This window comes from Macrobrachium nipponense, chromosome 15 (genome assembly GCF_015104395.2).
Source record: "Macrobrachium nipponense isolate FS-2020 chromosome 15, ASM1510439v2, whole genome shotgun sequence".
In the NCBI taxonomy this organism is placed as follows: Eukaryota; Metazoa; Arthropoda; class Malacostraca; order Decapoda; family Palaemonidae; genus Macrobrachium; species Macrobrachium nipponense.
Genome location: NC_087208.1, coordinates 54,724,780 through 54,734,826, shown reverse-complemented (window position 1 = coordinate 54,734,826; position 10,047 = coordinate 54,724,780).

Sequence of the window (10,047 nt, the reverse complement as noted above, 5' to 3'; positions counted from 1 at the left end):
ATAATAATAATAATAATAATAATAAGTAAGAAAAGTGATGGACTCCTAAGGAGGCAGGATGCAACCCGGAACCCCACACTATAAATACCACCCAGTCGAATTGGAGGACTGTGATAGAGCAAAAAAAAAAAAAAAAAAAAAAAATAATAATAATAATAATTAATAATAATAATAATAACATCGAGAACCGAGCACTGGGGCAATATCTGAAAACCAGTGAAGACGAGTGGCTCAAGAGTGCATGGGAAGAAGGACTGATAAAAGGTAGACAAAGACCCAGAAATATACAGAGACAGGAGAATGACAAACAGAACAGAGGAATGGCACAACAAACAAATGCATGGATAATACATGAGACAGACTAAAGAACTGGCCAGCGATGACACATGGCAATGGTTACAGAGGGGAGAGCTCAAGAAAGAAACTGAAGGAATGATAATAGCGGCACAAGATCAGGCCCTAAGAACCAGATATATCCAAAGAACGATAGATGGAAATAACATCTCTCCCATATGTAGGAAGTGCAATACGAAAAATGAGACCATAAACCACATAGCAAGCGAATGCCCGGCACTTGCACAGAACCAGTCCAAAAATAGGCATGATTCAGTGGCAAAAGCCCTCCACTGGAGCCTGTGCAAGATACATCAGCTACCTTGCAGTAATAAGTGGTACGAGCACCAACCTGAAGGAGTGATAGAAAACGATCACGCAAAGATCCTCTGGGACTATGGTATCAGAGCAGATAGGGTGATACGTGCAAATAGACCAGACGTGACGTTGATTGACAAAATCAAGAAGAAAGTATCACTCATTGATGTCGCAATACCATGGGACACCAGAGTTGAAGAGAAAGAAAGGGAAAAAATGGATAAGTATCAAGACCTGAAAATAGAAATAAGAAGGATATGGGATATGCCAGTGGAAATTGTATCCATAATCATAGGAACACTAGGCACGATCCCAAGATCCCTGAAAAGGAATCTGGAAAAACTAGAGGCTGAAGTAGCTCCAGGACTCATGCAGAAGAGTGTGATCCTAGAAACGGCGCACATAGTAAGAAAAGTGATGGACTCCTAAGGAGGCAGGATGCAACCCGGAACCCCACACTATATATACCACCCAGTCGAATTGGAGGACTGTGATAATAATAATAAAAATAATATCTTTCCTAGCTTAATGTTCGTCCGACGTAAAAATACAGGACCTTTTTCTATTGTCGCCGAAGAAAATTGTCACAAAAATCCCACTTGACCCGGGCCCCACCCCTCCCACAACAACCTCCCCCACAGCCCAAGACAGGCAGGCGTCTGTTGTTTGTGGGCCTTTTGTTTAAACAAAAGGTCCTGGAGACCGTAACTGTTCGCCTACAATAATAAATCTTTCGTGGACCACTTTGCCTTTTTCGTGTTCTCGTTTATTTTTATTTTTTTAATGGATGTCCAGTTCCTTCTCAATCGTGCGTCTCTCTCTCTCTCTCTCTCTCTCTCTCTCTCTCTCTCTCTCTCTCTCTCTCTCTCTCTCTCTCTCTCTAAGACTCAACTATGGTATTGACATCTGGTTTACATAACTTTAGAGGTAATTTTTGACGACATGGTTAATCTTAGGAGCAAATTTTACCCCCCCACCCCCATCTCTCTCTCTCTCTCTCTCTCTCCTCTCTCCTCTCTCTCTCGCCTCCTCTCTCTCTCTCTCTCCTCTGAACCCACCAAGTGCATTTCAAATATTTTGTGGTACGATTTTGAATAAGATTTTATTCGATCAGAATAAATTATATAACCAGATTTAAGGGAGAGAGAGAGAGAGAGAGAGAGAGAGAGAGAGAGAGAGAGAGAGAGAAAGTCTTATGTATGAGTTTATTTCGGTATAATGAGGACTGGTTCGTCAAGGTCCTGCTGTTCTTAATTGTTATGGTATGCTATATCTATTGATGCAGCACTGACCACCCACGCTGGTTATTCTCTTCATTCTCTCTCTCTCTCTCTATCTCTCCCTCTCATCGCTCTCGTCTCTCTCTCTCTCTTCTCTCGCTCTCTCAAAAGACGGTATTGATTCATTACCGATGTTCTCTCTCTCTCTCTCTCTCTCTCTCTCTCAAAAAAAAAAAAAAAAAAAAGGGTAATTTAATTTATTCTGTTTAGTTTTATGACACCTAAACCAGACAAGGAGTTTTATTGGTAATTACGTTAATGAATTTGTGGCCGATGTTTGACCAGATTTAGAATATTTTAAGTTTTTTAACTGTGAAAAAAAATAGAACGTTTAATGCGATCGAACTTGATTCAGAATATTTTAAGTTTTATTACACTAAAAATTGTAGAAATAGACCGTCTAATGTACTCGAACTTGTTTTAATATCTCGTGTTTGTCCATTCCAAAGTTATTGTCAAAAGGATTTGATTTTTTCTTCGTGTTTTTCACTCGAGGTCTGTTAACTTACTGGTAAGCATACAGTTCTTTTAAATAGATTATATATATATATATATATATATATATATATATATATATATATATATATATACATATATATATATATATATATATATATATATAATTTAATCTTATATAATATATAAATTCAAAGAAAGAGAGTAAAAGTATAAGAAGTATTTTGTAAGATACAACGAAAAATACACACAGTATGTTTTGAGTCATTCATTGTGCAATAATATGAATTAATATCACTCGTATTCGCGACCATCTTCATCACCTTCATATCAATTCACGGATGTCCTATTTTTTTGGGCAGCTGGTATAAAAAATTGCTTTTAGTTTAATGAAAGTTTTACTCAATAGTTATTTATTTAAGTTGATTAAGGATTAATAGGCAATATTTAATATTTATTTACTTGTTTTCAAGTTTTCGAAAGTTCCTGTACATGTTAATGTAGCGCAGGAACTCAGGTATGCACGCGCTCATATATGCAGCTGGGCGTTGGGTCAGCGAGGCTTAGCTGGAACGTCGGGTCTTGGCAGTACTTAGATTGGTGACCATAGGCTTATAAAGGCTTATAAACCCCCTTAAACACTATATATCTATTTTATTATGAAAAATAGCAGTTCTGGTTCCTTAAGATTTATCGGGAGAGAGAGAGAGGACTGATTTATCAGAATATATTCTATTAGAGAGAGAGAGAGAGAGAGTTAGTTCACTAGACTTTAGATCACCATCTAGTTTTAGAAGAGAGAGAGAGAGAGAGGAGAGAGAGAGAGAGAGAGAGAGAGAGAGAGCGTAGCCGGTCAGGTGTCAAATGACGGGGTCTGAGGAACCTGCTACTGTCAACTATCGACCATTAAGGGTAATTGACAGCCATTAGGGACCAATTAGGTAGTTAAGGATAGTTAGCACCGTGGACACAAAGCCCGCACACTTGCCCCTTCCTTATTGTATAGTAGGGTTGTTTGGAGTAGGGGATTTGGGGGGAGGGGGGGGGATTTGGGGGGGGGGGGGGACAAGGGACGTGGGGAATAGGAGACATTTTATTACCACAAGAGATAATAGTCCAGGAGAATGGAAAACGGGGTTCAAGGGTGACTCTCGTAATTTGTTTACCTGCTGGAACGAGTCTTCCCCTGAACGAATAGGTACTGGGATGGGATGGAGTGGACCAGCCCCCCCCCCCCCCCACACCCCTTCTTCACCTGGGATAGGGTTGACTGACCCCCCTGATCCCTGGGATGGGGTCGGAACCCCCTTTGAACCTGGGGTGGGCCTAGCATGGGGCGAGGCGTATGTATGTACACAACGATTTGGGGGTATACTTTTAAACGGTATTTGGATGTTCCTTGGCCCGCTCGGTTGCTTGCTTGCTTACCCACCTGCCTGCCCACCTGCTTGGTGACTTCAGGCTAGGTCACGGCACGCAAGGCGAGCAGACTGGAGAGAGAGAGAGAGAGAGAGAGAGAGAGCGAGTAAGTTTAAAGAAAATTCATTTTAGACAGCAAAGTGCAGTGAGAGAGGGAGGAGAGAGAGAGAGAAAGTTTTAAAATCATTCAATTTAGACACCAATGAGAGAGAGAGAGAGAGAGAGAGAGAGAGAGAGAGAGTTTTTTAAAAATAATTTTAGACACCTAAAGTGCAATGAGAGAGAGAGAGAGAGAGAGTCACATCCCATTGTCAGAGATGGTTGTCGATTGGTGTCTCTCATTATACTTTATGCCCACGATTGAGTGGTGGCCATCTCTCTCTCTCTCTCTCTCTCTCTCTCTCTCTCTCTCTCTCTCTCTCTCTCTCACACACACATTTATTCTTTACCAATATCCTCCTTTAAACACGTCACATTAATCACCGCTCTTTCACATAAATGTCGATGCCGTTGTATTGCATTTTCCCCTGAATGTTTTCCCGATTTTTATGGTCGTGTTCTCACATCAGTGCTTATGGACGTTTTGTATCCGTTTGCAGGGAATTATTTCCTTTCTCTTTTTTTTGAGGGGGGGGGAGTTTATATATATATATATATATATATATATATATATATATATATATATATATATATATATATATTCGTCTGTGTTCGTGTTCGTCGTGTTCCGTCGTGCATCTGTTGTGAGGACTAGCAATGATGCATCAACCTCACCAACCTCTCGTAGAAATTCGAGTTTTGTATCCGTTTGCAGGGAATGATGTCCTTCTCACTATATATATATCATATATATTATATTATATATATATAAATATATATATAATATAAAGGTTTTTTTTTTTTTTGTTTTTTTTTTTTTTTTTTTTTTTTTTTTTTGCACGAAGGAAAAAAATGAAAAAACGAGTTGGCCGAGTACTTTCGGTCCTATTCGGACCCTTTACTGAGGCATATGCCTCAGTAAAGGGTCCGAATAGGACCGAAAGTACTCGGCCAACTCGTTTTTTTTCATTTTTTTTCCTTCGTGGCAAAAAAAAAAAAAAAAAACCTTTATTTATACATAGCATCACGTTTTATATACTTCGTGATCAAGTTCATTCATTATATAATAATTATTATATATATATATATATATATCTAATATATATATATATATCATATAGATCTTATATATAGATATATATATATATATATATAGATATATATATATATATATATATATATATATATATATATATATATATATATATATATATATTATATATATATATATGTGTGTGTGTGTGTGGTGTGTGTGTGTGTGTGTGTGTATATATTTTCGTCATATTCTTCGTCGTCGTCGTGGTGTTCCGTCGTGCATCTGCTGTGAGGACTAGCAGTGATGTACCAACATCTCGTAGAAATATATATCTTTGGTTGACGTGGATATTCTTCACGCGTATGTTAATGGTCTTCAGATGCCTGTCTTTCTGTACTTTTGATCTATTGATTATGAAATGTAGGTCTCGAGAGGACCAAGGGACGGAACCCATCAGGATTATTCAACGACCTATCTTCATGTTGACGCAGTGTGTTTGATTAGCAAACCAGTTCGCCTTTAAAGACTTCGTAGCGCTCATATAATGTTGACAGTTCATTTGATTCATAAATGGGTCCTCCAGTAAGAACTGTTCAGTAGAAATTGCTGTCTGTGATTTCAGACTTTCCTTTTCATCAAAGTTACAGTGAGATCGGAGTGTTGCAAGCACTCCCTGCCTCATGCGGTTGTAACAAAAATGGTCTTATTCCTCAACAATGACATAATTTTAAGGCAGTTCATTTCAATAATCAATTATGCAGTGTTAAAAAATATTTCAATTTTTACTCATTCTGTTTAAGATATTTTTTCATCTTCTTGTTGGATGTTCCTTGTTTCAAAAATCCTTATAAAATAGGCTAAAAAAGGAAAAAAACCTGAAAAGCTTGAAGATATTTCAATTTAAATAGCTTCCTTTAAAAACAGTGTAGTGCTCATATAATCCACGTTTGCTCGTTTTTCCTAATTATGCATCGTCACTCAATTGGTATGGACATTAGTGGAGGGGTGGGATGGGGGTAGGGAAGGGGTAGGAGGGGTGGGTCTTGATGAATTTGATGACGTCAAAGAATAATGATACCCTTCCTGGGTAGGATAATTAGCGCCTTTATCCAGGTGCCAAATGCCTAAATGTGATGGGAGGAGAAGATCATAAGGTTCCTCATATTTCCTCATATTTTGGGGAAGTGATGATTTATAAAGATTCTTCATCTGCTGCTAGAATATAGAGGTTTTAATGAGAGAGAGAGAGAGAGTTTTAGAAAAAATAATTTTAGACATCTAAGTGCAATGGGAGAGAGAGACTTTTTTTAAATGTTATTTCAGACACCAAAGTGTAATGAGAGAGAGAGAGAGAGAGAGAGAGAGAGAGAGAGAGAGAGAGAGAGAGAGAGAGAGAGAGAGAGAGAGAGAGTTTCAGGGTTCAGGTGGGATTTGAATAACTGATGATGAAAATCTTGTCTTAAAGCATACTACTTGTAACATTCGACAGGTACAGGTTTGGTTTGTTTAATAAAAACCTTCGATAAGACAAGATCCAGGTAGGTGAAATTAGCAGATATCTACCAGTAGTTTTCGTTAACACCTGCCGGTACCTGAAGTAAGTAGTTGGTACCTAACGGTACTTAAGTTAGTAGTTAGTTCCTAAAAGTACCTAAGTTAGTGGTTAGTACGTAACGGTACCTGAAGTAGTTAGCACCTGCAGGTACCTGCTTTTAAGTAGTTAGCATCTGTTGGTACCTTAAGTTAGTAGTTGGCACCGCCGGTACCTGAAGTAGACAGGTATCGTTACTTGAAGTCAGTAATGTTCGGTACTAGAAGTTAACATTAACAACTACAAGTACTCGAAGTTTATAGTGTCGATGGTACTATGGTCACTTGAAGTTTGCATTTCAGACTCCAGAAGTCAAGGAAAGTCCTCGAGATTGCAATGTTTGCCTGATTTTGGGGAAACTTGAGATGTTGCCCGGTAAAATAAGAGTAGTTGTTATATGCTGTAAGAAAATTTTTTGCCAATTTGAAGTTTTCTGTTTTGATGATTTTTATGAACCGGAAAAATCGATATTTTTTTTTCATCAAGAGGGCAGCTATGTATGGTTTAATTACGTTTGACATATGCTCCCCCAAAACCATCCTTCACACAAAACAACAATAGCTATTTGTAAACAAACTTGACAGTGCATTAGCATAAACGAAAGTTCGGTAGCAGCAATGATTAAAAGTGATGTAAACGTAAATATGATAATTTTTAATACAAGGTATGATATTACTGTGGCAGTCGGTAGTATTGTATGCTAAAAGGAGTTAATTCATGACATGGTCTCGTTTAAATCTATATGTATTTTCGTGAAGGTTATAATATTAAATGTTTCTCAAGAATTCATTAGCGGATAAAAATTTTTTTTTTGAAAAACTATACTAGTCCACTTGGCTCTGTATAAATGTATCTTGGAGAGTCCATTATAACCTAAGTTCGATTAAATCTGTATGTGTATCCTTCTGATGACTATACTATAATAGATTCACATCAACCGTGCGTTTGTTGTCTAGGCCAGTCCCTTACGTTGCTCCTGATTGGCTGTTGATAAGCCAACCACAGGGCTGGAAACTCTCAGTCTCTCTCGAGAGTTCACATAGGCAGGATGTACGTTCCACTTCTCCTGAGGGATACGTCTTTCAAAAGTATCCCTCAGGTGAGATGGAACATGCATCCTGCCTATGTGAACTCTCTCGAGAGACTGAGAGTTTCCAACCCTGTGACTGGCTTATCAATAGCCAATCATGAGCGTCGTAAGGGACTGGCCTAGACATCAGATGTACGGTTGATGTGAATCTACTATAGTAAATATTTTATTAGCAGATTAAAAAATAAAATAAAATCGAAAACTATATCCTACTTAACACAGACTTGAAAGTGGGGGGGAAAGCAAGAATGCTTGCACGCCTGACCTCGCTTTGATCGTTTCCAAGCATTCTACGTCCCCCTGTCCCCCATCCAGGTCATGAAAAATGACCTCGAAACTGTTTTTAAGTGCTTTTGGCGCCGATGTGATCTCGTGCTAATGAAGTCGGCCGGCTTGAGCTAATGAGGTAGAAACGCCTCTTGTTCTCCGTTGAAAAATTAAGCATGAGGTCGTTCGTGTCTACCCGAGCGATGGGTTTGGCGCATTCAAGCAGAACTATGCAAATACGAGTTTGATAAGCGCGCTGTAAAGTATTTGATAAATTGCGTCTGCAAACCTTCGGGGATCCAGAAAGTATATAGATATTACCTTCGAGTTTATCTTCGCTGATCTGCAAACATCAAATTACTTGCTTGCGTTAGTGCACTTGGCGGAGTTTTTATTTCTTATTTATTTATTCATTATTTTTTTCTTCTTATCTGCTTCGCAGACCTAACGATCAAATCTGGAAATGAGAATAGCCTTCTCTCTCTTGTCTTTTGGGAGTACTACCTGCTCCAACGCTCGTCAATTGTTTTGTTTATCTTCACTTTAAGGACACCCGGCTAGATTTGATTTGTCCGTTTCGACAGAAGACTTGGTTCGCGTCAATACACGGCCTCAAGTCTTCGAGACAAGGTGCCCCGTGGGATGGCAGTGCCGTCTGTGCGCCTGAGGTGGTTCGCTGTAGGCATTTTTTTTCAAGGTTCGTTGCAACGTCCCTGCGGCCCCTGTATATTTATATATATTAATATATATATATAATAGATATATATATATAATATAATATATATATATATATATATATATATTATATATTATATATATATTTATATATACATATATACATATATGTATATATGCATATATGCAGTATATTACTAATTATATTATTATATACTATATATATATATATATATATATATATACACTTTATATATATATATATATATATCATAATGTATATATAACATATATATATATTACTATATATATATTATATTCTATATATATATATGATATGTAATATGTATATATATGACTGGTAAAAATGTTCTGCCACAACAGAATTCCATCTAATAAAAGGAGCCCATAAAAACGCCAAAATATAGAAAGTAAGTATATTTCAGAGACATCTGTCTCTGACATATAGTATACTTACTTTCAATATTTTGGCTTTTGGGATTTTAGGAGAGAGAGATAGAGAGAGAGAGAGAGAGAGAGAGAGAGAGAGAGAAGCTGTTTCTTAGGACACCTGGAACGTGGAACATTCCCGGGGGAATTCCAGATTTTGAAGGCTGAAGGCGGAGACAGGTACTGGCAATAATAATTACTTTTCTCCAGAAACATTTCGCCTCTTCTTAGAAAACCTCTTTGTGGGTGACTCTTGGACGCTGTTCATTGATGGTAAATTGCTGGTCCAGCTGGTAGTATAGTGGTTAGTGTCGTGGCATGCCACGCAGGTGTTGCGGGTTCGCGTCTCCCCCAGGGCGATGGAAAAGCACTGGCTCCGTATCGTGATCAGTTACTGCTGCAGTGTTTTTTTTTTTTTTTTTTTTTTTTTTTTTTTTTTTTTTTTTTTGAGGGGGTGGGGGGTGGGGGGGGATGTCTTTAGCGGTGGGAGGTTGGAACCAACATTCTTTGGAAGCTTTGAGTTTCAAGTCGAGGGCACCTTTTGGTGTGCTTGTTCTATGTGGAAGGTTTTATCCACTGAAGGTGATAATAGTAACAATAATAATGATAATAATAATAAAGCGAAATTGTAAGTATGTTCGATCTTGTATAAAATGACAGCCAGTTTTTCCGGAGATTTTAAGAAAAAGAGATAAGCGTTAGTTTTTAATAGAATTATTCTGTGGGATCTTTGCTGCCGTCAAGTTTGAAATCTTCTGGCTCTACCAGAAGAAGGACGTTTCAAAAGATAGAAAGAGATTAGTGCCGTCAGTGCACCTCATGCGGTGCACTGTAGGCATCTCTCAAGGTTCTTCGCAGCGTCCCTTCGGCCCCTAGCACCCCTTTCATTCCTTCTACTATACTTCCGTACCTATTCTTTTTATTGTCTTACTTTCCACCCACTTAACAATTGTTTCAACAGTAATTTCATCGCTGTTTGCCCTCATAGGTCCCAGTGCTTGGCATTTGGGTTAAATTTTATATTCAAATTCAT